Source organism: Pan paniscus, chromosome 6, assembly GCF_029289425.2.
Source record: "Pan paniscus chromosome 6, NHGRI_mPanPan1-v2.0_pri, whole genome shotgun sequence".
NCBI lineage: Eukaryota > Metazoa > Chordata > Mammalia > Primates > Hominidae > Pan > Pan paniscus.
Genome location: NC_073255.2, coordinates 93,367,149 through 93,391,521, shown reverse-complemented (window position 1 = coordinate 93,391,521; position 24,373 = coordinate 93,367,149). Strand labels below are relative to the sequence as shown.

At 36.4% G+C, this 24,373-nt stretch overlaps 1 pseudogene; it reads left to right on the top strand.

Moving 5' to 3' along the window:
* Positions 1-23,933, top strand: LOC134730701 (tigger transposable element-derived protein 1-like; annotated as a pseudogene).
* The last annotated feature ends 440 nt before the right edge of the window (positions 23,934-24,373 follow it).

The following is a 24,373-nucleotide window of genomic DNA, read 5'->3' as shown; positions in this document are numbered from 1 at the left end:
TTTCCCAAAAGCCTGTGCTCACTTTCTGTCTCTGTGTCACATTTGGTAATTCTCACAGTATTTCAAACTTTTAAATTATTATTATATCTGTTATGGTGTTCTGTGGTCAGTGATTTTCCATGTTACTATGGTAATTGCTTTGAGGCATCACAACTCATGCCCATATAAGATGGCAAACTTAATTGATAAATGTGTATGTTCTGACTACTCCAAAGACTGGCCATTCCCCATCTTCCTTCCCCTCCTCAGGCCACCCTACTCCCTAAGACACAACAATATGGAAACTAGGTCGATTAATAATCCTACTTGGCCCTCTAAATGTTCAAGTGAAAAGACTAATGAAGAAGGTATGTTGAAAGTTGAGATAGGCTAAAAGCTAGGCCTCTTGTGCCAAACATTTAGCAAAGATATGAATGCAGAGAAAAAATTCTTGAAGGAAATTAAAAGTGCTACTCCAATGAACACATCAATGATAAGGAAGCAAAACAGACTTATTCATGATATGGAGAAAGTTTTAGTGATCCGGATAGAATACCAAGCCAGCCACAACATTCTCCTAAGCCAAAGCCTAATCCAGGGCAAAGCCCTAACTGTCTTCAATTCTGTGAAGGTTGAGAGAGGTGAGGAAGCTTCGGAAGAAAAGTTTGAAGCTAGCAGGGGTTGGCTCATAAGGTTTAAGAAAAGAAGCTGTATCTGTAATATAAAAGTGCAAGGTGAAACAGCAAGTGCTAGTGTAGAAGCAGGAGTGAGTTATCCAGAAGATCTAGCTAAGATAACTGATGAAGATGGCTACATTAAGCAACAGATTTTCAATGTAGACAAAACAACCTATGTTGAAAGAAGATATCATCTAGGACTTTCATAGTAAGAGAGAAGTCAATGTCTGGTTTCAAAGCTTCAGAGGACAGGCTGATGTGATTCTTAGGGGCTAAGGCAGCTAGTAACTTCTAATTGAAGCCAATACTTATTTGCCATTCCAAAATCCCTAGGACCCTTAAGAATTGTGCAAAATCTACTCTGCCTATGCTTTATAAATGGAATGACAAAGCCTAGATGATAGCACGGTATACAAATATTTTAAGCCCAGTGTTAAGACCTACTGCTCAGAAAAAAGATTTCTTTCAAAATATTATTGCACATTGACAATAACTTAATCACCCAGGAGCTCTGACGGAGAGGTACAGGGAGATTAATGTTTTCATGCCTGCTAATAAAACATCAATTGTGCAGCCCATGGATCAAAGAGTAATTTTTACTTTCAAGTCTTATTATTTAAGAAATATATTTCATAATGCTATATTTGCCATAGATAGTGATTTCCCCAATGGATCTGGGCAAGGTACATTGAAAGCCTTCTGGAAAGGGTTTACCATTCTAGAAGTCATTAAGAACATTTGTGATTCATGAGAACAGGTCAAAAATCAACATTAACAGAAATCTGGAAGAAGTTAATTCCAACCCTCATAGATTACTTTGAGGGGTTTTAGATTTCAGTGGAGAAAGTCCCTGCAGATGTTGTGGAAATAGCAGGAGAACTAGAATTAGAAGTAAAGCCTGCCTGGGAGGGGAAGGACACGCACCGGAGCCTGTTAGGGGATGGGAAGTAATAGGAGGGAGAGTATTAGGACCAATACCTAATGCATGCGGGGCTTAAAACCTAGATGACAGGTTAATAGGTGCAGGAAACCATCATGGCACATGTATACTTATGTAAACAATCCCGCACTTTCTGCGCATGTATCCAGGAACTTAAAGTAAAATTAAAACAAAAAAAAAAGTAAAGCCTGAAGATGTGACTGAATCACTACAGTCTCATGATAAAACTTTAGCAAATAAGGAGTTGCTTCTTATGGATGAGCAAAGAAATAAGTTTATTGAAATGGAATCTATTCCTGGTGAAGATGCTGTGAACATTATTGAAATGATAACAAAATTCTAGAATGTTTGATAAACTTTATCAGCAGCATCAGAATTTGAAAAATTTGACTCGAATTTTGAAAGAGGTTCTACTGTAGGTAAAATGCTATCAAACAGCATCACATGCTATGGAGAAATCTTTCATGAAAGGAAGAGTCAGTAGATGTGGCAGACTTCATTGTTGTCTTATTTTAGAAATTGCCACAGCCACCCCATCCTTCAGCAACCACCACCCTGATCAGTCAGTAGCTATCATTGTCAAGGCAAGGTCCTCCATCAGCAAACAGATTAAGACTGGCTTGAAAGCGAAAGTGATCATTAACATTTCTTAATAAAACATTTTCATTAAGGTATGCATGTTATTTTTTAGAAATAATACTATTACATAATTAATAGACTATAGTATAGCATAAACATAACTTTTATATGCACTGGAAAACCAAAAGAATCATGTGACCTGGTTTATTGTGATATTTGCTCTATTGCAGTGATCTGGATCCAAATTTGCAGCTTCTGCAAGGTATGCCTGTGTAGGGAAAGGCAGCACAAACTAAACTACAATAGAAGTGACAGAGCACAGAGCAAAAGAGTGTACTTTTAACATATGTGTTAAATAAATGTTTAATACACACATCAAATACAGAACCTCTAGAAGTCAATATAATTTAAAATGCAAACACATAAAATAATAAGCAAAACTCTAAATATTCAACATAAATGTATAAAAATGTCCTATAAACCTTTAAAAATACTTATTTAAATAACCTGCAATAACTTTGCCCCTTAAATAGGGTAAATTTATATAGATCAGCACTAATTTAATTTTGGCATGTATTTGAAGAAATGATAAATATTACACATTGTTTATGATGGTATAAATTGCAATATTATTAAAAGATACATGGAATCCATTAAAATTTTTGGAAGTGGATATATCTTCTGATTGATTTGATTGATACAGCAGTTCCTCTTTTGTGTGTCTTATACACACATATACATAATATACACTTAGGCAAACACATTTCAGACATTTGGATTGGGATCCTGGCTGCTGCTTCAACCTCATCTAATTTCCTATTACACCTCCTCTCTCTCCCTTTTTGTACATTTGTCCCTCTCTCTGATTTCCACCATCTGTCTTTCCAGTTTACTTTCTCTAGTTCCAGACAACAAAAATTCTTTAATCCCACTGGGATCTCCAATCAATTGATTCAATCAACTTTTCATTATGCCTCAACCCTTTGATCTTCTAATCTAACTTCTCATAACTCAAGTTAAATTCCATGGGAAATCCTTAACAATCACTTCCACATATACATCCTTAACTGCCTGCCTCCCTCTTATTGCTTTTACTTGTTTGGAAAAACCACAACTTGGTTAAATCCAGATCACCATTCTCTATGTCTATAATTCTGCAGCTAAACATAGGTAGAGATCAATACACAACCATCATTTCTCATCTTAAATTCATAACCACAAACCTCATAGAGATCTGTTAATGCTAGTCAGGCAATTACACTGTTTCCCATTCCTTTAATTCCTTCACTATCCTGTTTCAATTTCACACCTTTTTCTGCTTTCTTATATGTAAAACACCTCCTCCCTGTCCTTACTCTCAAGTGATCACTGTACATCTGATTTCATGAAGAATATTCAAGTGATTAAAAGAAAACATCACAGATTCCCATCACCACGTCTGCCCCTACACCGTTTACAAACCCACACTCCCTGCTGCCCATCTTGTTGCCCCAGGTGAACTATCTGAACTACTATCTAAAGTCAGTTTCTTCCCACGTGCACTACATTCCAGCAGCTTTTACTTAGCAAAGAACATTTTCCAGCAATTTCCTTATCTCTCCTTTAACACCATTTTCTCCCCTTTTCCTACTGGATCATTCTCATCAGCATGTAAACAAGTTATTACTTGTTTCCCAACCTGACCACATTTTTCATCTTCCATCTCCATAAATCTGATCTGTGCCCCACTATTTACTTCCTGAATTTCTATGATGGCCTTTTACCTGATCTTCCTGCATGTGTCCTCTCACCCTACACAATCTATTCCCAGCATGGCAGTCAGAAACAACCTTTTAAAACAGAAGCCAGGTCTTGCGCCTCCTATTCTGAAATCCTCACTGGTTTTCCCCCACCCCACCCCTCATGTCACTCAGAGTAAACCCTAAGTTCGCATGTGCCTGACAGGGTCTTACATAACCTACATGCCCCCACAGCCCAGACCTCTCTGATCTTCTGGACCATTGTTGTCCTCATTGATCACTCTGCTCCAGCTACAACTGTCTGCTGCTCTCCCTCCACCTTCCCAGCTGAAGGCTTTTGTGCTTGTTGTTTCTATCCTGAAAATGAACTTCTATAATGTGGTTAACTTTCCCTTATCTCATTCAAGTATTTGCTCAAGTCTTTTTCAGTAAGACAGGCCCTAATCATCTTATTTAAAACTGGAACCTACACTCCCACTCCCTACACTTCTGCACCCATTTACTTTGCTCTGCTTTTTCTTTTTTCATAGAATGTGTCACATTATAATACTATATAGTTTACTTTTTACTATTTATCATTTTATTACCTATCCCGGTCATTACATTTTGAGATTCAGGAGTACAAAAATCTTTGACTCTTTTGTTCACTGATGAAATCACACACAAAAAAACCCCATAAACTATAACCTATAAAAAACCTACAAACTATAAAATAACCTATAGAAAAACATATGATCACAAAAAAACCTATAACCTATCAGCAAGAAAATTGGCATCAATTAATACTTGCTAAGTGAATTAATGTATTTGTGCAAAATATACATACAGAAGCATGTCTGGTGTATCCTTGTTTTATTATTTTTTATTTTTTAATTTTTTTCAATTTTAACTATTATTAACAAACATTTATACATTTATATGCTTTTCCATTTTCTACACTATTATAAATAAGTGTGATGAATATCTTTGTAAGTCTTTGATGATACATGTGATGATTTCCTTAGGACAGATTCTTAGAAGTGGAATTCCTGGATGGAAGAACATGATTTTTCTTTTTCTTTCTTTCTTTCTTTTTTTTTAATTTTATTTTTATTATTTTTTTATTTTATTATTATTATACTTTAAGTTTTAGGGTACATGTGCACAATGTGCAGGCTTGTTACATATGTATAGATGTGCTATGTTGGTGTGCTGCACCCATTAACTCATCATTTAGCATTAGGTATATCTCCTAATGCTATCCCTCCCCCCTTCCCCTACCCCACAACAGTCCCCGACGTGTGATGTTCCCCTTCCTGTGTCCATGTGTTCTCATTGTTCAATTCCCATCTATGAGTGAGAACATGCGGTGTTTGGTTTTTTGTCCTTGCAGTAGTTTGCTGAGAATGGTGGTTTCCAGTTTCATCCATGTCCCTACAAAGGACATGAACTCATCATTTTTTATGGCTGCATAGTATTCCATGGTGTATATGTGCCACATTTTCTTAATCCAGTCTATTGTTGTTGGACATTTGGGTTGGTTCCAAGTCTTTGCTATTGTGAATAGTGCCGCAATAAACACCTGTGCATGTGTCTTTATAGCAGCATGATTTATAATCCTTTGGGTATATACCCAGTAATGGGATGGCTGGGTCAAATGGTATTTCTAGTTCTAGATCCCTGAGGAATCACCACACTGACTTCTACAATGGTTGAACTAGTTTACAGTCCCACCAACAGTGTAAAAGTGTTCCTATTTCTCCACATCCTCTCCAGCACCTGTTTTTTACTGACTTTTTAATGATCGCCATTCTAACTGGTGTGAGATGGTATCTCATTGTGGTTTTGATTTGCATTTCTCTGATGGCCAGTGATGATGAGCATTTTTTCATGTGTCTTTTGGTTTCATAAATGTCTTCTTTTGAGAAGTGTCTGTTCATGTCCTTCTCCCACTGTTTGATGGGGTGGTTTGTCTTTTTCTTGTAAATTTGTTTGAGTTCATTGTAGATTCTGGATATTAGCCCTTTGTCAGATGAGTAGGTTGCAAAAATTTTCTCCCAGTTTATAGGTTGCCTGTTCACCCTGATGGTAGTTTCTTTTGCTGTGCAGAAGCTCTTTAGTTTAATTAGATCCCATTTGTTGATTTTGGCTTTTGTTACCATTGCTTTTGGTGTTTTAGACATGAAGTCCTTGCCCATGCCTATGTCCTGAATGGTATTGCCTAGGTTACCTTCTAGGGTTTTTATGGTTTTAGGTCTAACATGTAAGTCTTTAATCCATCTTGAATTGATTTTTGTATAAGGTGTTAGGAAAGGATCCAGTTTCAGCTTTCTACATATGGCTAGCCAGTTTTCCCAGCACCATTTATTAAATAGGGAATCCTTTCCCCATTGCTTGTTTTTCTCAGGTTTTTCAAAGATCAGATGGTTGTAGATATGCAGCATTATTTCTGAGGGCTCTGTTCTGTTCCATTGATCAATATCTCTGTTTTGGTACCAGTACCATGCTCTTTTGGTTACTGTAGCCTTGTAGTATAGTTTGAAGTCAGGTAGCGTGATGCCTCCGGCTTTGTTCTTTTGGCTTAGGATTGACTTGGTGATGCGGGCTCTTTTGGTTCCATATGAACTTTAAAATAGTTTTTTCCAATTCTGTGAAGAAAGTCATTGGTAGCTTGATGGGGATGGCATTGAATCTATAAATTACCTTGGGCAGTATGGCCATTTTCATGATATTAATTCTTCCTACCCATGAGCATGGAATTGTCTTCCATTTGTTTGTATCCTCTTTTATTTCCTTGAGCAGTGGTTTGTAGTTCTCCTTGAAGAGGTCCTTCACATCCCTTGTAAGTTGGATTCCTAGGTATTTTATTCTTTTTGAAGCAATTGTGAATGGGAGTTCACTCATGATTTGACTCTCTGTTTGTCTGTTATTGGTGTATAAGAATGCTTGTGATTTTTGCACATTGATTTTGTATCCTGAGACTTTGCTGAAGTTGCTTATCAGCTTAAGGAGATTTTGGGCTGAGATGATGGGGTCTGCTAGATATACAATCATGTCATCTGCAAACAGGGACAATTTGACTTCCTCTTTTCCTAACTGAATACGCTTTATTTCCTTCTCCTGCCTAATTGCCCTGGCCAGAACTTCCAACACTATGTTGAATAGGAGTGGTGACAGAGGGCATCCCTGTCTTGTGCCAGTTTTCAAAGGGAATGCTTCCAGTTTTTGCCCATTCAGTATGATATTGGCTGTGGGTTTATCATAGATAGCTCTTATTATTTTGAGATATGTCCCATCAATACCTAATTTATTGAGAGTTTTTAGCATGAAGGGTTGTTGAATTTTGTCAAAGGCCTTTTCTGCATCTATTGAGAAAATCATGTGGTTTTTGTCTTTGGTTCTGTTTATATGCTGGATTACATTTATTGATTTGCGTATGTTGAATCAGCCTTGCATCCCAGGGATGAAGCCCACTTGTTCATGGTGGATAAGCTTTTTGATGTGCTGCTGGATTTGGTTTGCCAGTATTTTATTGAGGATTTTTGCATCAATGTTCATCAAGGATATTGGTCTAAAATTCTCTTTTTTGGTTGTGTCCCTGCCAGGCTTTGGTATCAGGATGATGCTGGCCTCATAAAATGAATTAGGGAGGATTCCCTCTTTTTCTATTGATTGGAATAGTTTCAGAAGGAATGGTACCAGCTCCTCCTTGTACCTCTGGTAGAATTCGACTGTGAATCCATCTGGTCCTGGACTTTTTTTGGTTGGTAAGATATTGATTATTGCCACAATTTCAGAGCCTGTTATTGGTCTATTCAGAGATTCAACTTCTTCCTGGTTTAGTCTTGGGAAGGTGTATGTGTTGAGGAGTTTATCCATTTCTTCTAGATTTTCTAATTTATTTGCATAGAGGTATTTGTAGTATTCTCTGATGATAGTTTGTATTTCTGTGGGATTGGTGGTGATATCCTCTTTATTATTTTTTATTGCATCTATTTGATTCTTCTCTCTTTTCTTCTTTATTACTCTTGCTAGCGGTCTATCAATTTTGTTGATCTTTTCAAAAAACCAGCTCCTAGATTAATTAATTTTTGAAGTGTTTTTTTGTGTCTCTATTTCCTTCAGTTCTGCTCTGATTTTAGTTATTTCTTGCCTTCTGCTAGCTTTCGAATGTGTTTGCTCTTGCTTTTCTATTTCTTTTAATTGTGATGTTAGGGTGTCAATTTTGGATCTTTCCTGCTTTCTCTTGTGGGCATTTAGTGCTATAAATTTCCCTCTACACGCTGCTTTGAATGTGTCCCAGAGATTCTGGTATGTTTTGTTTTTGTTCTCGTTGGTTTCAAAGAACATCTTTATTTCTGCCTTCATTTTGTTATGTACCCAGTAGTCACTTAGGAGCAGGTTGTTCAGTTTCCATGTAGTTGAGCGGTTTTGAGTGAGTTTCTTAATCCTGAGTTCTAGTTTGATTGCACTGTGGTCTGAGAGACAGTTTGTTATAATTTCTGTTCTTTTACATTTGCTGAGGAGTGCTTTAATTCCAAGTATGTGGTCAATTTTGGAATAGGTGTGGTGTGGTGCTGAAAAAAATGTATATCCTCTTTATTTGGGGTGGAGAGTTCTGTAGATGTTTATTAGGTCCGCTTGGTGCAGAGCTGAGTTCAATTCCTGGGTATCCTTGTTGACTTTCAGTCTCGTTGATCTGTCTAATGTTGACAGTGGGGTGTTAAAGTCTCCCATTATTATTGTGTGGGAGTCTAAGTCTCTTTGTAGGTCACTCAGGACTTGCTTTATGAATCTGGGTGCTCCTGTATTGGGTGCATATATATTTAGGATAGTTAGCTCTTCTTGTTGAATTGATTCCTTTACCATTATGTAATGGCCTTCTTTGTCTCTTTTGATCTTTGTTGGTTTAAAGTCTGTTTTATCAGAGACTAGGATTGCAACCCCTGCCTTTTTTTGTTGTCCATTTGCTTGGTAGATCTTCCTCCATCCTTTTATTTTGAGCCTATGTGTGTCTCTGCACGTGAGATGGGTTTCCTGAATACAGCACACTGATGGGTCTTGACTCTTTATCCAATTTGCCAGTCTGTATCTTTTAATTGGAGCATTTAGCCCATTTACATTTAAAGTTAATATTGTTATGTGTGAATTTGATCCTGTCATGATATTAGCTGGTTATTTTGCTCATTAGTTGATGCAGTTTCTTCCTAGCCTTGATGGTCTTTACATTTTGGCATGTTTTTGCAGTGGCTGGTACCGTTTGTTCCTTTCCATATTTAGTGCTTCCTTCAGGAGCTCTTTTAGGGCAGGCCTGGTGGTGACAAAATCTCTCAGCCTTTGCTTGTCTGTAAAGTATTTTATTTCTCCTTCACTTATGAAGCTTAGTTTGGCTGGATATGAGATTCTGGGTTGAAAATTCTTTTCTTTAAGAATGTTGAATATTGATCCCCACTCTCTTCTGGCTTGTAGAGTTTCTGCCAAGAGATCCGCTGTTAGTCTGATGTGCTTCCCTTTGTGGGTAACCCGACCTTTCTCTCTGGCTGCCCTTAACATTTTTTCCTTCATTTCAACTTTGGTGAATCTGATAATTACGTGTCTTGGAGTTGCTCTTCTCGAGGAGTATCTTTGTGGTGTTCTCTGTATTTCCTGAATCTGAATGTTGGCCTGCCTTGCCAGATTGGGAAAGTTCTCCTGGATAATATCCTGCAGAGTGTTTTCCAACTTGGTTCCATTCTCCCCATCACTTTCAGGTACACCAATCAGACGTAGATTTGGTCTTTTCACATAGTCCCATATTTCTTGGAGGCTTTGTCCGTTTCTTTTTATTCTTATTTCTCTAAACTTCCCTTCTTGCTTTATTTCATTCATTTCATCTTCCATCGCTGATACCCATTCTTCCAGTTGATCGCATTGGCTCCTGAGACTTCTGCATTATTCACATAGTTCTCGAGCCTTGGCTTTTAGCTCCATCAAGTCCTTTAAGGACTTCTCTGCATTGGTTATTCTAGTTATCCATTCGTCTAATTTTTTTTCAAAGTTTTTAACTTCTTTGCCATTGGTTTGAATTTCCTCCTGTAGCTTGGAGTAGTTTGATCATCTGAAGCCTTCTCCTCTCAACTCGTCAAAGTCATTCTCCATCCAGCTTTGTTCTGTTGCTGGTGAGGAGCTGCCTTCCTTGGGAGGAGGAGAGGTGCTCTGCTTTTTAGAGTTTCCAGTTTTTCTGCTCTGTTTTTTCCCCATCTTTGTGGTTTTATCTACTTTTGGTCTTTGATGATGGTGACGTACAGATGGGTTTTTGGCGTGGATGTCCTTTCTGTTTGTTAGTTTTCCTTCTAACAGACAGGACCCTCAGCTGCAGGTCTGTTGGAGTTTGCTAGAGGTCACTCCAGACCCTGTTTGCCTGGGTATCTGCAGCAGTGACTGCAGAACAGCAGTGGCTGTAGAACAGCGGACATTGGTGATCCGCAAATGCTGCTGCCTGATCGTTCCTCTGGAGGTTTTGTCTCAGAGGAGTACCCGGCTGTGTGAGGTGTCAGTCTGCCCCTACTGGGGGGTGCCTCCCATTTAGGCTGCTCAGGGGTCAGGGACCCACTTGAGGAGGCAGTCTGCCTGTTCTCAGATCTCCAGCTGCGTGCTGGGAGAAACACTACTCTCTTCAAAGCTGTCAGACAGGGACATTTAAGTCTGCAGAGGTTACTGCTGTCTTTTTGTTTGTCTGTGCCCTGCCCCCAGAGGTGGAGCCTACAGAGGCAGGCAGGCCTCCTTGAGCTGTGGTGGGCTCCACCCAGTTTGAGCTTCCCGGCTGCTTTGTTTACCTAATCAAGCCTGGGCAATGGCGGGCACCCCTCCCCCAGCCTTGCTGCCCCCTTGCAGTTTGATCTCAGACTGCTGTGCTAGCAATCAGCAAGACTGTGGGTGTAGGACCCTCTGAGCCAGATGTGGGATATAATCTCCTGGTGTGCCATTTTTTAATCCCATTGGAAAAGGGCAGTATTAGGGTGGGAGTGACCCGATTTTCCAGTTGCCGTCTGTCACCCCTTTCTTTGACTAGGAAAGGGAACTCCCTGACCCCTTGTGCTTCCTGAATGAGGCAATGCCTCGCCCTGCTTCAGCTCACGCACGGTGCACTGCACCCACTGTCCTGCACCCACTGTCTGGCATTCCCTAGTGAGATGAACCCGGTACCTCAGATGGAAATGCAGAAATCACCCATCTTCTGTGTCGCTCACGCTGGGAGCTGTAGACTGGAGCTGCTCCTATTCGGCCATCTTGGCTCCACCGTATCCTTGTTTTAATAGAAGAAAACTGTATAATATCAATATTGGAATGGTTAAATACTGTTTTACTCATTATATTGATATTATACATTCATTAGAAAATGACTTATTTAGCCAGGTGTGGTGGTGCATGACTGTAGTCTCAGCTACTCGGGTGGCTGAGGTGGGAAGATGGCTTGAGGCAAGGAGTTCAAGACCAGCCTGGACAACATAGCAAGACCCCATCCATAAAAAAAATTCCCAGACTGACAAAGAAACTTAAAAAATAAAACATAGACTAGGATCTCATTAACAAATTAACATTTTATATATATATATATATAACAGATGTGAAATAAACTACCAGAAAGATTCTCTTCTACATCATATGTCACCAGGGAAATGTGAGTTAAAACAATGAGATAGCACTACCTACCAATTAGAGTGGTCAAAATCCAGAACATGCTGTGGAAAATGTGGAGCACCAAGAAATTTTATCCTTGCTCATGGGGATGCAAAATGGTACAGCCACTTACCAAACTAAGCATACTTTGACCATACTCTCCAGCAATCACACTCTTTGGTGTTTACCCTAATAAACTGAAAATTTATGTCCACACAAAAACTGGCACATAAACATTTATAGCAGCTTTATTCATACTTGCCAAAACATAGAACAACCAAGATGTCCTTCAGTAGGTGAATGGATAAACTTGGTACATCAGGACAGTGAAATATTATTCAGTGCTTAAAAAAGAAAGAAAGAAGCCATCAAGCCATGAAAACATCTAGAGGAAACTTAAATGCACATTACTAAGTAAAAGAAGCCAATCTGAAAGGATATATACTATGTGACTACAACTATTAGACATGCTGGAAAAGACAAAAGATGGAGACAGTAAAATAATTGATTGGTAGTTGCCAGGGTTAGGGGGAGAGAGGGATCAATAGGCAGAGCACAAAGGATATTTGTGGAGGTGAAACTACTCTGTGATATTACAATGCTGGTACATGTCATTATACATGTGTCCAAACCCACAGAATGTACATCACTGAGAGTGAACCCCAGCATAAAGTAGGAAATGTGGGTAATGATGATGTCTCAATATAGGTTTATCAACTGTAACAAAAGTATCACTCTGGTGAGGACTGTTGATAATGGGGGAGGCTGAGCATGTCGGGCAGCAGGGGCTACAAGGGAACTCTTGGTATTTTCTGTTCAATTTTCCTATAAAACTAAAACTTCTCTAAAAAATAAAGTCTATTCAAAATTATATATATAATATATTTTTCTCTTTATAAACAGACACTGTAAGAAACATCAAAACTATTTGTAATAGTGCATACGGTTAGGCAGGAGAGGTTTGACAGTAGAGAAGGGTAAAAGTGGAATTTTTAATTGATTTTAAATTGTTTGAATTCTTAAAATGATATTCATTTATAGTGTTGATACATTTCAAAAATAAGAAAATTAGGGCAAAGGAAAAATAAAATAGAAAAAGTACAATGAAATCAAGAGTAACATTAATACACAAGACATGCATATAGAATTCTCCACATTTTCTAACTGTGAGTCATAAAATGGACTCTGATCTTTTCTGCCAACAATGACCAGTTAAATCATGGTGTTAACATGATAGAAAAGAAACAAATTATTCAGGAGGTACACATTATTCCTGGCATGAGTACCTAAATAAAAAAATCTATTCTGTGTCTCTATTGAGTGATGTTTGAGCAGCAACTTTAATGCTATCTTTATAGCAACTCAATGCATTTCATTGAGGTTTTTCTTTGTAAATGTTCATGTAGACTGCCAAAGTGCAGCTTGATAATACCTGTCTTGTAGGTCTTGAAGTTTTCTAGGTAGGAACTGGCAATGGGCCACAAAACAATGTGATCATAAAACATGGCTCTGCTATGGTCTTGTTTATTCCAAAAGCCATATTTAGAGTGTCCTAAACTAAGCTACTATTTTTTATTCTGCAAAAGTAGATTCTTTGGTCAAATATTTCAGAAAATTTATATCAAGCCAAGTTAGATGTGTTTCTTTGCCTTTGGGACTTCTTAGAGCCTTTAATATGCAAATATGCATTGTAAATCTTTAAGAGTGAGACAGAAAATATTGTGTTTGTCAAGCAAAATTAAGTCTGGGAGCCTATTTTTCAATGAGTGTCTCCAGGGCTTTGATTCCATAGAGCACACGTCTGGTAAGCAGTATGGCCAGATGGCTCCTCCTTTTAGGTGAGTCTCTACAAATAGGGTTTTCTTATTGTGGCTCTTTTCTTTCAATGAGGATATTGATAGGTCTTCTCATGATCCCAGATTTTATTTGTAGGTCTATTATTGTATTTCCTATTTTTGCTGAATTTGATTTTTCTTTACCAATTTCTCTACCACTTTGGAAATGCATCAAGAACAGTTTTTGTTACCTCAGTACCTAATAATGCCAGTGCCTAGCTCAGTATTTATTAACTATTTTTGAAAGAAAAACTAAACATAGCATTTTCACAGGAAGATTATAAATCCATGGAGCATTACAGATAGTTCTAAGGTATTTTAAATATTCCAAGGCTATGCAGAAAGTTAAATGACATCTTTGTTGCTGAAATTATACCAACCCAACATGTTAATAATCATGCTGATCAGTAACTGTGGTTTGGTAGTTGTAGATGTCTTTATAGTAGTTGGAAAACAAATTAATAGACATAGTTTGTTTAATAATTTTTTTTGAATTTGTAGTTAGAAAAAATGAAAATACTTCTGATTGAGAAAAAAATGTTGAAAAATGTATTCAGCTCCTTTACAGAGAGGAAAACTAAGGCTAATGTGGTAAAAGAGACTTGCCTAATATCACACAAACCCTTTAGAGCACAGTAAGTATTAAAACTCATACTTAATCACTTCCATGCAGTAGGTTTTCTCTTTTCTAGACTCTCCCTTTTGCAAGTTTAATGGTAACATTTCTCTTTCTCCTTGTCTTATCTCCTTTCTTTTATTTACATAGCATGTGACATTCTCTTGCATGTTTCAAGTATTTTTGCCATCTCAGGACTGAGAGGCCCTGGCAAACTGGCAGTTGGGTAAGCTGCATTTCCCCTCCTTAATTGATGGGAAGCACTGCCTTTGACAGAGCTGATTCACAGTGACGGGGCTGACTGGCTGAAAACTGGTAGGAGGACTTTGCAACAGCTCTAGGCCAAACCGAGTCCACAGGCCATATGTCTGGCTCCTCCGTCATAAACAGACGACCAAGTGTGCACACTCCCAGGTGTAATGTCACTGGGACCTTATTTGCAAACATATAAACGAATGACATTCAATTATGTTCAGAGGCAATGTTGTCAAAACCACCAAGGAAGCAATTTACTGCTCTTGCACAGTATGTGACTCACAGTGCATTAGCAAGTTTTCATTGCTTAGTTTGTTCAATATGTTTCTGAAGCAGTTCTTTTGCAGCCTGTTGTGTAACCATGATACACACACTTATATAGCATACATAGATAGGATTAAATTAAGGGTTGTTACAGAATTACGTCAAGTGAAAAAAAATGTATAATAAAATCAGCTAATTTCTTTGTAGACATTGGCCAATTAAAGGGAGAAAAGCATAGTTTCTACAACTAGTGGAGTAAAGTTATTAGTTGATATCAATGGATATTAGCAGAAAATTGATGAAAGGTTTTAAATTTTTGGCTCTATGGGATTCCATTTTTGCTAAATGATATAATATTCTCATGGTAGGAAAAAAGTTCTCTGATTTACATAAAATGCGGGTATAGCAAAAGCAATGGTATTTTAACTTAACAACAGCCCTCAAAACACCCTTATAATGTTCTTGGAACAAATGCTGTAAAAGCTGAAAGGATTCATTCCTAGGTGTTCCTATTGGCACTATTACTAGTGCTAATAGAAAGCACCCAGAAAACTGAATCAGGGAGATAAACTATACCTTCACACAATACATAACAACAGTAATAATCATAGTACTTTGCATTGGCATTATGTTTTACAGTGTACATAAACATGAAGTATGCCCTTGAACTTGAGTATATTACATAAAACACAGATGGAGTGGGCAGCTTCAAAGGAAGTATCATCATTATTTATCATTTTTGTCTTTCTCATTTCCAAGGTCAGAAAACTGAGATTTAGTGAAGTTATATGACTTATCCAAGGCTATATCTCAATACTATTAGAATCAAAAGTAGATGTGGCTGAGTCTTCTGAATTCTAGGGCAAAGTGTTTTCTCACAAGTAATACTGTCTCAACTGTCAAGAGTACAGGTCTACCTTATAACTGAAACTATCGTAGGTATCAGAAGAGGGACTATATCAGGAGGGCAGGCGGAGGAGCTCCATCATCATGGTCCTAAACCTTGAAAGATGGGTAATGCTTAACTAATACAAGAAAAAAGTGAAAGAAATTCTGAGCAAGGCAACACCTTGGATAACGATTAGAAAATTAACATTTGTTGACTGATTTAATAAGTATTAAGCACTCATAAGCACCAGCTAGTGTTCTAGGTACTGCGATTTGGCATTGAGCAAGAGACACCATCTTAGTCTTACAGAATCTATGCTATAAGTGGAATATGGACCCTTAGAAATGAATAACAAAATTTAAAAATTATTTTACACAAGTCCAAAAGAGGTCATGAATGGAAACAGGAAGAACAGGATTTTTTGGTAGTTCATGATATGTAGGAGAGGTTTACTCAGAGGGAGAAAGGGTGAAGTGAGAGATCAAAGCAAAATCCTAAATTTTTGGCTTGAGTACTTGAACAGATGAGATGAAGAAGGGTATGAACATAAGTAGGTTGTGATGCTGGCCCTAGTTACTAAAAGGGTGTGTATGTTTATGAAGTAGAAAACAACAGCTGGCTCCATCAGGGCTGTGAGTTTAATGCAGTTGGACTCCTCAGACTGGGCCGTGATGAGGCACGGTATAGAACTGAGAAGAAGGGGATCTGCAACTCAGCCACACCTTCTAAACCAACACCCCAATCTCATTTTCATTGTCTGTAAAATGAGGGGTTAGGTCACGTTGATAAAATTTAGCTAATTTTAGGCTCTGAACTCCTTTTAAGAATCTAATCATTACTAACGATTCTCCAGAAAATGAAATTGAACATATGTTTAAAATTCCCAGGCAACACAGAGACTTAAGAACTTCTTGGCTTGAATATTATCAAGGATTACTCCAGTTCGAAGTGTTTGATTCTATACAATATCAAAATAAGTCCCAAATTATAGTGATCTAACAAGACCATATGTGACCATTGCAGTGTGGCAGAGTTTTGCTGCAAGTTTGCCCACGTATGTGAACTGATGAAGACCCTCATCTCGTAGCTGCAACATCAGGAATATTCAGCCTCTTTCTTCATTGCATAGTGAGAGAGAGAACCAAAAACCACATAGGGAGTTTTCACTGCCTCTGACTGGAAGTGGCATGCATTCCTTTGAATTTTATATTATTGGCCAGATCTTATCACCTGGCACTTGGCCCCTAACTGCAAATGGGATAGAAAATAGAAAAGAGTGTATTTGGTAGACATTATATATTCTCTTTCACATAAGCTTTCTCCTTACACAGATATTTTCATAGCTCAACCAGAAACTTTTGGTTAAATAAGCATAGACTTGTCTAAATAATGGAATACTATGAAGCTGTCATAGGTTTGTAAAGATTGCTAAGGCATAAAAGTCTATTTAAAAAAAGTACAAAGTAGTGTGGATAGTCTGCTGCCACTCATGTAAGAAAGAAGGAAAATGAGAATTTATGTTTGTATTTGTTTGCATTTGGATAGAAAATCTCCAGAGGATAAGCTTAAAAGTGAGTAGTGATGGTGATGGGCCTCTTGGATGGGAAAGATGAGAGAGTGAGAGCAAAACTTTTCATAGTATATGGTCTCATATTATTTTGATTTTTATATGAACATTCTCAGTAATGGAGGGCATTAAAATATCAGTGGCTAATTCCAAAGCTCCTGCTATTACAGAATGACAGCATCCGATGGAGGAGGATGTTCATGTATCACCAAACAGCTCAAGCATGGCTTCATTACAGTGTAACATGCATCATGTCATGTGTTATTGCTTACTTAAACCTCACTCTATCCCACGGATTAATCAAGATAAAGTAGCTAAATATTGCCTGTCTACAGATGAGGTTTCCATTTGTCAAGAGGAGATATAAAACTAAGTAAGGAATCGGTAGATTTTCTCTTCATCCACTCTCAGTGCTAATATAAGAACTTAAAGGGGATTTTTTGGCCGTAATTCGATATGACATTAATGTTAGAAAATTATTCACCTAAATGAACAAAAAGTTTTCCAAAGTAAAAAAATTATCTTGATAATGTAAATTTATATGCTATCCAAACTTGAAATGCATGAAACAATTTTTATGGTAGTATACTTTATTATGAATCATTTATAATTTTTGAAGCAAAAACAATGTGAAATCATAGTAAATAGTATAAGATTTGGAACTAGACAGATATAAATTCAAATCCTACCTCTACTAATTGTGTTCCTATGGGCTTCTTGCTTAATCTTTTGGAGTTTCCATTTCTCCATCTGTAAAGTGAGGATAACAAAATATGTAGTTGTGAAAACTAAAATTAGATGTTTAAAACACTTAATACAACATCTGACATAATAAAGCATGCTCCATAGATGTTTGCTATTATTAATATTACACATTCGCCAATTAATCACAACATTTACGAATGAGGTAGATATTATTTCTTTTTCCCAAAGATATGGTGAGATTTTGTGGGCAGATAAGAGGTTCCTTTCATGATTTCTCATAATATATGAAGTTAGAAGGAGTTTCAAGATATGCGAAAACATGCTGAGACAGCATGGACTAGTCAAAAAAATCTCTGACATCTGGAACTGCCATTTTGGAAACATGAGCTGTTGTTTAGAGTAAAGATAATATTTGGAAATATACCTATCATATTGTAAGCACTTGCTAAATGAAAGTTTTTACTAGCATTTTGTGGCAAAATGAGAAGATATATAACTGAGACCAGTAAGTTAAGCCATAATCCTAAAAAAAAAATCTGTCATTTAGTAAATGGTTCAATGGTTCACATTTGGAGAAGGTTAGTAGGGAGTTAAAATGTTTGAATAATTTGCCATTATAGTTAAATTTTTACCATATTATTAGACTTCAGTGTTTTGTTTTCTGAAATCTTTCCTCGAAGTTGTAGGCTTTACATAATCTTAAACATGTTTCTTCTTTATTTTTAAGCCCAGTGTATCTCAAGGAGAACTTAATTTGTATGTTTCTGATTCTTTTATAGTTAACTAATTCAAAAGTTATTTTGTAAGAATTCTTTGATGTCCAGAAAGCCTTATCATTTTCTTATAATATATTCAAGGTTTTTTTCCTTTGGAAAATGGAAATCATGTCTTGCTTAAAGTAAATAAACTCAAACACCCAATTTTGGAGGACTGTATCAAATCATATTCTCTCTCTCTTAATTTCTGGTAGTATCTTGGCTTACAGAAATGACCATTCTTGTTCAGGAAAGAATTGGATAGTTTAGCCTTTTTCAAGTCAGTTCAATTCAGTAAACATTTTTTGTTACCTCTGATGTATGGAGAAATATGCACGTTTCCATGGGTGATAGCAATAAAAATGATACAGAAAAATAATATACAGTGCATATCCTCAAGGAGTTTATATTCTAGAGGTAGAGATAGATACATATTAAATAAATTATAATATTTGACTGAATAAAATATCCAAAAGAGGTAAAAGCAAAATTTTATCTGAATAGTGCAAGAAGAATTATGAATTCAATTTGAGGAACTAAGGAAGGATTTTCATAAAATATATGGAATTCAAGGCAGCCTTATTAGAATTTCAAGGATTATTAGAATTTCAATGAGTGAAGTAGTTGGAGGAGGGTGTCGCTCTCTCAACAAAACCACTTGGGCATAACATAGTAACTTCATAACTCTATTGCTTGTGAAGCCACAAGTTACAGTACTTTGAATGCCAAGCTAAGAGTTCATGTTTTATTTTCTAAGTAATAGAGGAGCCATTTGAATGTCCTTGAGGAGAACACGTAATGCAAATGCAATTTGGGCTTTAGAAAGATTATGCTGATGGAACTGTGAAGGATGAATAAGAGAGGAGGAAATCAAAAGGTTTGGAAACCAAGGCTGTGACTACTTCAGTTCAGTCAAGGGTTAATGAAGAAATAAACTATGGTAGGAGAAAAGTTACAAAACAAAGAAAGGTAGCCAATTATGATTTCTGGATTTTTACTTAAGATGAATGTTAGTTAGAATATAGACTGAGCTGGCTATAACAAGGAGACCTAAAACTAGAGCAAGTCAAACAAGAGATAATTTTATTTTTTTCTTATATAATAGACCAGAGGTAGGGGCATGGCCAGGGTGGAGAAATTACTCTGCCTCATAAGATCATGCATGGTGCTATTGAAAGAGGAAAATTGTCTCTCAACCACTCTCATTCTGGTCTTTAGAAAGGGGAATGAGGAAGTCAAAAGCAAGAAACTTCCTTTTAGAAAAGTGACCCTAGAATTGTATGCACTGCATGCATTCACATTCCATTCATTGTAAGACTCCAAGAGAATTTTTGATTCAGAGTCTAAAACTTGCTTGTTCAGAGCCCAGAGGTTTTTTCTCAACATTTTGTACTTACACTGTGAGTGGTATTTGAAATTAATTTGGGTAATATAGAGAAGTAGGTTATAGAAAGTGGGTTATAGATCCCATGAATGTGAGGATAAGTAGGAGCCAAATGAATGGGAGGAGGAGAGAAGACCCAAGTGAGGCTGTTTCTTTACCTTGGCTTGAAGCCAGTAGACTGGCCTTGACATGGAGGCTCTGGAACTGAACGTCTTGCCACAGATTTGCCAGTGCTGGACTGTACCAGCAGAAGCAGGAGTCCACATGAATCCTACACAAGCACCAGACTCATTTATTACACTTATCGACCCTGGTTTTTAAAATTATGTAAGTATTAGTTTAATGCCTGTTACCTAAATATCTTAAGCTCTATGAGGCCAGGGACTTGGTCTTTTTTGTTCAATATTGAATTCACTTCATATATCAAAGTGCCTGATATATATTAGGAGCTAGATAAACACAGGTATTTTAAATTTATGTTTTAAAAACTTTCAAACCTAGGGAAAATCTGAAACAGTAGTACAATAATTATACATGTTTGCTAAAACTTTTGCTATATTTGTATTTGCATATTTTTCTTTTTCTCTTTTCATCCTGAATCTACTGAGAGTAAGTTGCAAATGTTATGACACTTCCTAAATAATTCAGAAAAGAAGGAAGGAAGAAACAAACAAAGACACACCTGTCTGTTATCCTTTTAATTTCTTTACTTTTCAATTTACCATGTCTTTGTGTTTAATTATCATTCCAAGGATAACTTAAGTAAAATTACTTGGGAAAGTTTTGTTTCATAGATACTTCTAACAAGATAAACTGAAGTCATTTACATGAATGTTATTTCTGAATATTCTACAAAAATAGATTTCATTTCATAATCACTTAAGAAGCTATCATAAATCAAAAGTCTTAAAATTAAATTTTATAAATGTTTAAATGATGCATTTTTCCCAAAGAGTAATTATTAGCTAAATAAAAAGAGAAAGTGCATGCCAAAACGTGAATAGAGTAAAATTGTAATAAAGCAGCTTTTACTCACTTGAGTTTTAGAAATATTCTTCATTGGCTATTTTTGCTTTACTTTGAGAAATGTGATTTTAAAATTGAGATACTTGTAAATAGAGGGAAGAAAATCATTTTCAGAAGGTTCAGCATATCCTAGAGGATTTCTTTCTGCTAGAAGAATAAGTTATCGACATTTCGATGACATTCACAGACCGCCCTAGAAGTTAAACATCAATAAACTCAAGACAATTCTATAATTAGACTTTAAGAAGTTGGAAGTGGGATTTAAACCAAGCAAACAAGAGACTTGACAAAGCACAAAACTGATGTTAGGAAAACCTATAGTTGGTATTGCCAAAACACAAGAACACTGTCATTCATAAAGGACCTACTAACTTCCCAGAGACCCAGATCTAGTAAAAGGGCAGAGTAGATATAAAAGCTTATGTTTGACTACAAACAAATACCTTTTCTCTAGTTTAATATACAGCCTCCCAAACACTGAGGAGAATACTTAAATAAGAGAACGGGAAATCCTCTGTTGAGAAATCTCATATATTCTGTCCAGAAAATAAATGGAGACATTATATCGTGTATAAATATTCAATATCAGAATGTTGGCCAACAGATTTGTTCATAGAATAGTACAGTGTATATTTGTTTTATTCCCATACAAGGCTTAAAAGTTCCACACATTACTTACAGATACATAAATTACATATATATTTTAGCTTTCTAGTTATTCTATTTTACATTCACAGTAACCTTGCAAAGGAAGTAGTGAAACTTTTAGCATTCCCATTTCAAGGCAAGGTAACTAAGGGACATCAAAATTAAATGATTTATCCAGTGTCATTCAGTTTGTCAGCACTGCTGAATTATAGGTAGCTATGTCCCCTGCACACTCTCTGTGTTAAGGATTTTACTGTCTAGGGATTCTGAATGTTCAAGATCTTCTTTGCTATTATTAAAGGAGAGATTAAGCTCAATTAAAAATTACAAAAAAAATCAGCTGTATTGTCATTAGAGGGCTAATTGAAATTTTAATGTTATAGATCATATTAACCTTTTCTAAATAAGAGCACCTTCATCTGAGTTTATCCTTGTCAGACTTGCCCCTTATAACATTAGGCAGACCATGACTCCTCTTCAATCCTAATAGGTGAAGAAGACATCAGGACAGCATGGAAGTGTGTCCACAATTACTCTGGGTTGTCACAAAGATCTTGACTGTTATCTAGGATGACCCTTTTTAGCATTTGAGGGGTCTCTTTAAAAATCAAACGAAATATATGGTCCTCGTTCTCATAAAATAAAACAAAAACAAAGCAAAACTGAAAAGACCAAGAAACAAAAAGGTAAAACAGATACACATGGGATTGTTCATTACCTGTAGGTTAAGAAACCCTGGTCTGGGAATGTGAGATTGAATCAGTGTACCAGCTTTGGAACATAGTAAGAACTGAAAGACTAATAGATGACAGAATGTTACAGATGAATTCACAATGAGCCATGAAGGAATAGGAGACCAATGGCAAGGATATAGAAGAACCTGTGCCTGAAATATGCTAGTCCTTCAGTAGCATGACTTAGATAAGGATCTGTATCCCTGGACTCCCCAATTTTTGGGGAGACTATACCTGGACTATTTTATTTGCCTGAACATCTTAAATAAAAATTCAAGGGAAAAGCAGTAAAAGTACATAACACAATAGAGAAATAAATGAAGAAAAATTAAAAGTACTTTAGATTTTCCCAACATGAATAAAGAAAACTGTCTGTAGAGATATCTAAATTATACAGAGAAGAAAGACATATTTTTTTATCATGGTTAATGGAGTTATAACTAGAAACAGAGAAAGCTATGTATGTGTATTTATTTTTATAGGAATGAATATATGTACTCTCTCTCACACACAAACACGTGTGTGTGCATATGTGTGTATGTAAGAGATATACCATTTATCTATCTTCCTAGCTCTCTATATAATTCCTTTGACAATATCATTACTAGTAGATTCAGGTACTATCTCTCAAGGGATGTAGTATAAAATATAGCTTTCTCTGTAGAATGAAAAAAATAGACTAGATATGTGTGAGCAGATTGGTGTATGCAATTTCCAAGTAAACTCCAAGGCAGTAAAATACGAAAGTTTAAAAAAACCAAGTTTCCAAAAATATCATAGAATTTCTGAAATATGTATATATCATAGAGTATATTTCTATGTAATCAATTAGTATAAACATGCCAAAAATATTAGCTATTAATTAAATTGGAGCTATAAAATAAGACTGTTCATTTAGAGTTTTACATGGTATCTCTGTAAACATGATTAAAGTTCTAACCCATTGTGAGATGAGGAATAGGCTGCTTAGCAACTGTTTTAACTAGTTCCCCTGACATTCTCAAGCAAAAAATGGGTGTATGGATGGGAGTATTTATTTTTGTTTTTGTTTCTATATTAAAGCTTCTAGATGATTCCTAACTAGTCACTCTCATTGTTTTTCTTCTTTTCATCATCTGAAAGTAATAATTTTTAAAAATAGGAAAGAAAAAAAAGAAAGAAGGAAGGAAGGAGGAAGGGAATGAAGGAAGGAAGGAAGAAAAGAAAGATATATAAGGATCAACAGGAGTCATTTCAAGCAATCACTGAAGAATCCAAATATAATAATGCAAATCAAAGTCAGATGCTTCTGTTTATCAAATACAGGCATATACAGCTTTTTGTGTAATGCTCACAAATCAAATTCAAAGTAATGATACTGGCTTAATAAACTACAGGTTCATTGAAATGAATGGCAGGAAAGGTAGCATTTCTTGACTCAGGATGTAAGGGCAACTTTAAAACTCTATAGCTACTTCATGAAACCATACATTGCCAAGAAGATGTTCTCATAAAGAAAACATGGCAGATTAGGTCATTCTCCTCCTTCCTGACTTCCTGGTTAGGTAAAATCACACTCATAAAACACTCCCAGCACATATTCATAGGATGTCCTAGCATGTTCCACCAGGAGAGGGGAGAGAAAGTGTTTGGTGGTGATTCAAGCAACAGTAAGCTATGTAGAGGGTTTTGAGTGTTTCCTTAGAGAGAGAGAGAGAGAGAGAGAGAGAGAGAGAGAGGGAGACTTCATTTTTACTACATAGCTATCATAAAGCCCTTATGAGTTTGAGAGAGAAGAATTAAGAATGGATCTCAGGTTAAATTCCAGAGTTAATGATGTGTTGATGAAGATGTAGGAAGCAAAAATGATTAGTTTAAAAGGTCAGAACCTCAAGCAAAACAAAAGAGGTGGTAGGTCTGGAGTATCATCGATAAGTTATATAAATAAGATGTTTATTAACATACATTACCTATTTATGCAATTATTTTTGTAGCTTTTGACTCCATTCTAAGACTATATTGCTAATAGGGTTTAGTAAACATAGTTTTGCAAACCTACATTATAAAGATGTTTCAACCTCATACATTGGCCTTTACCATCATGTTGAATACAGAAATACTGTTCTCTCTGGAATTTATTGTGAGTCCTGGGTTCATTTACATT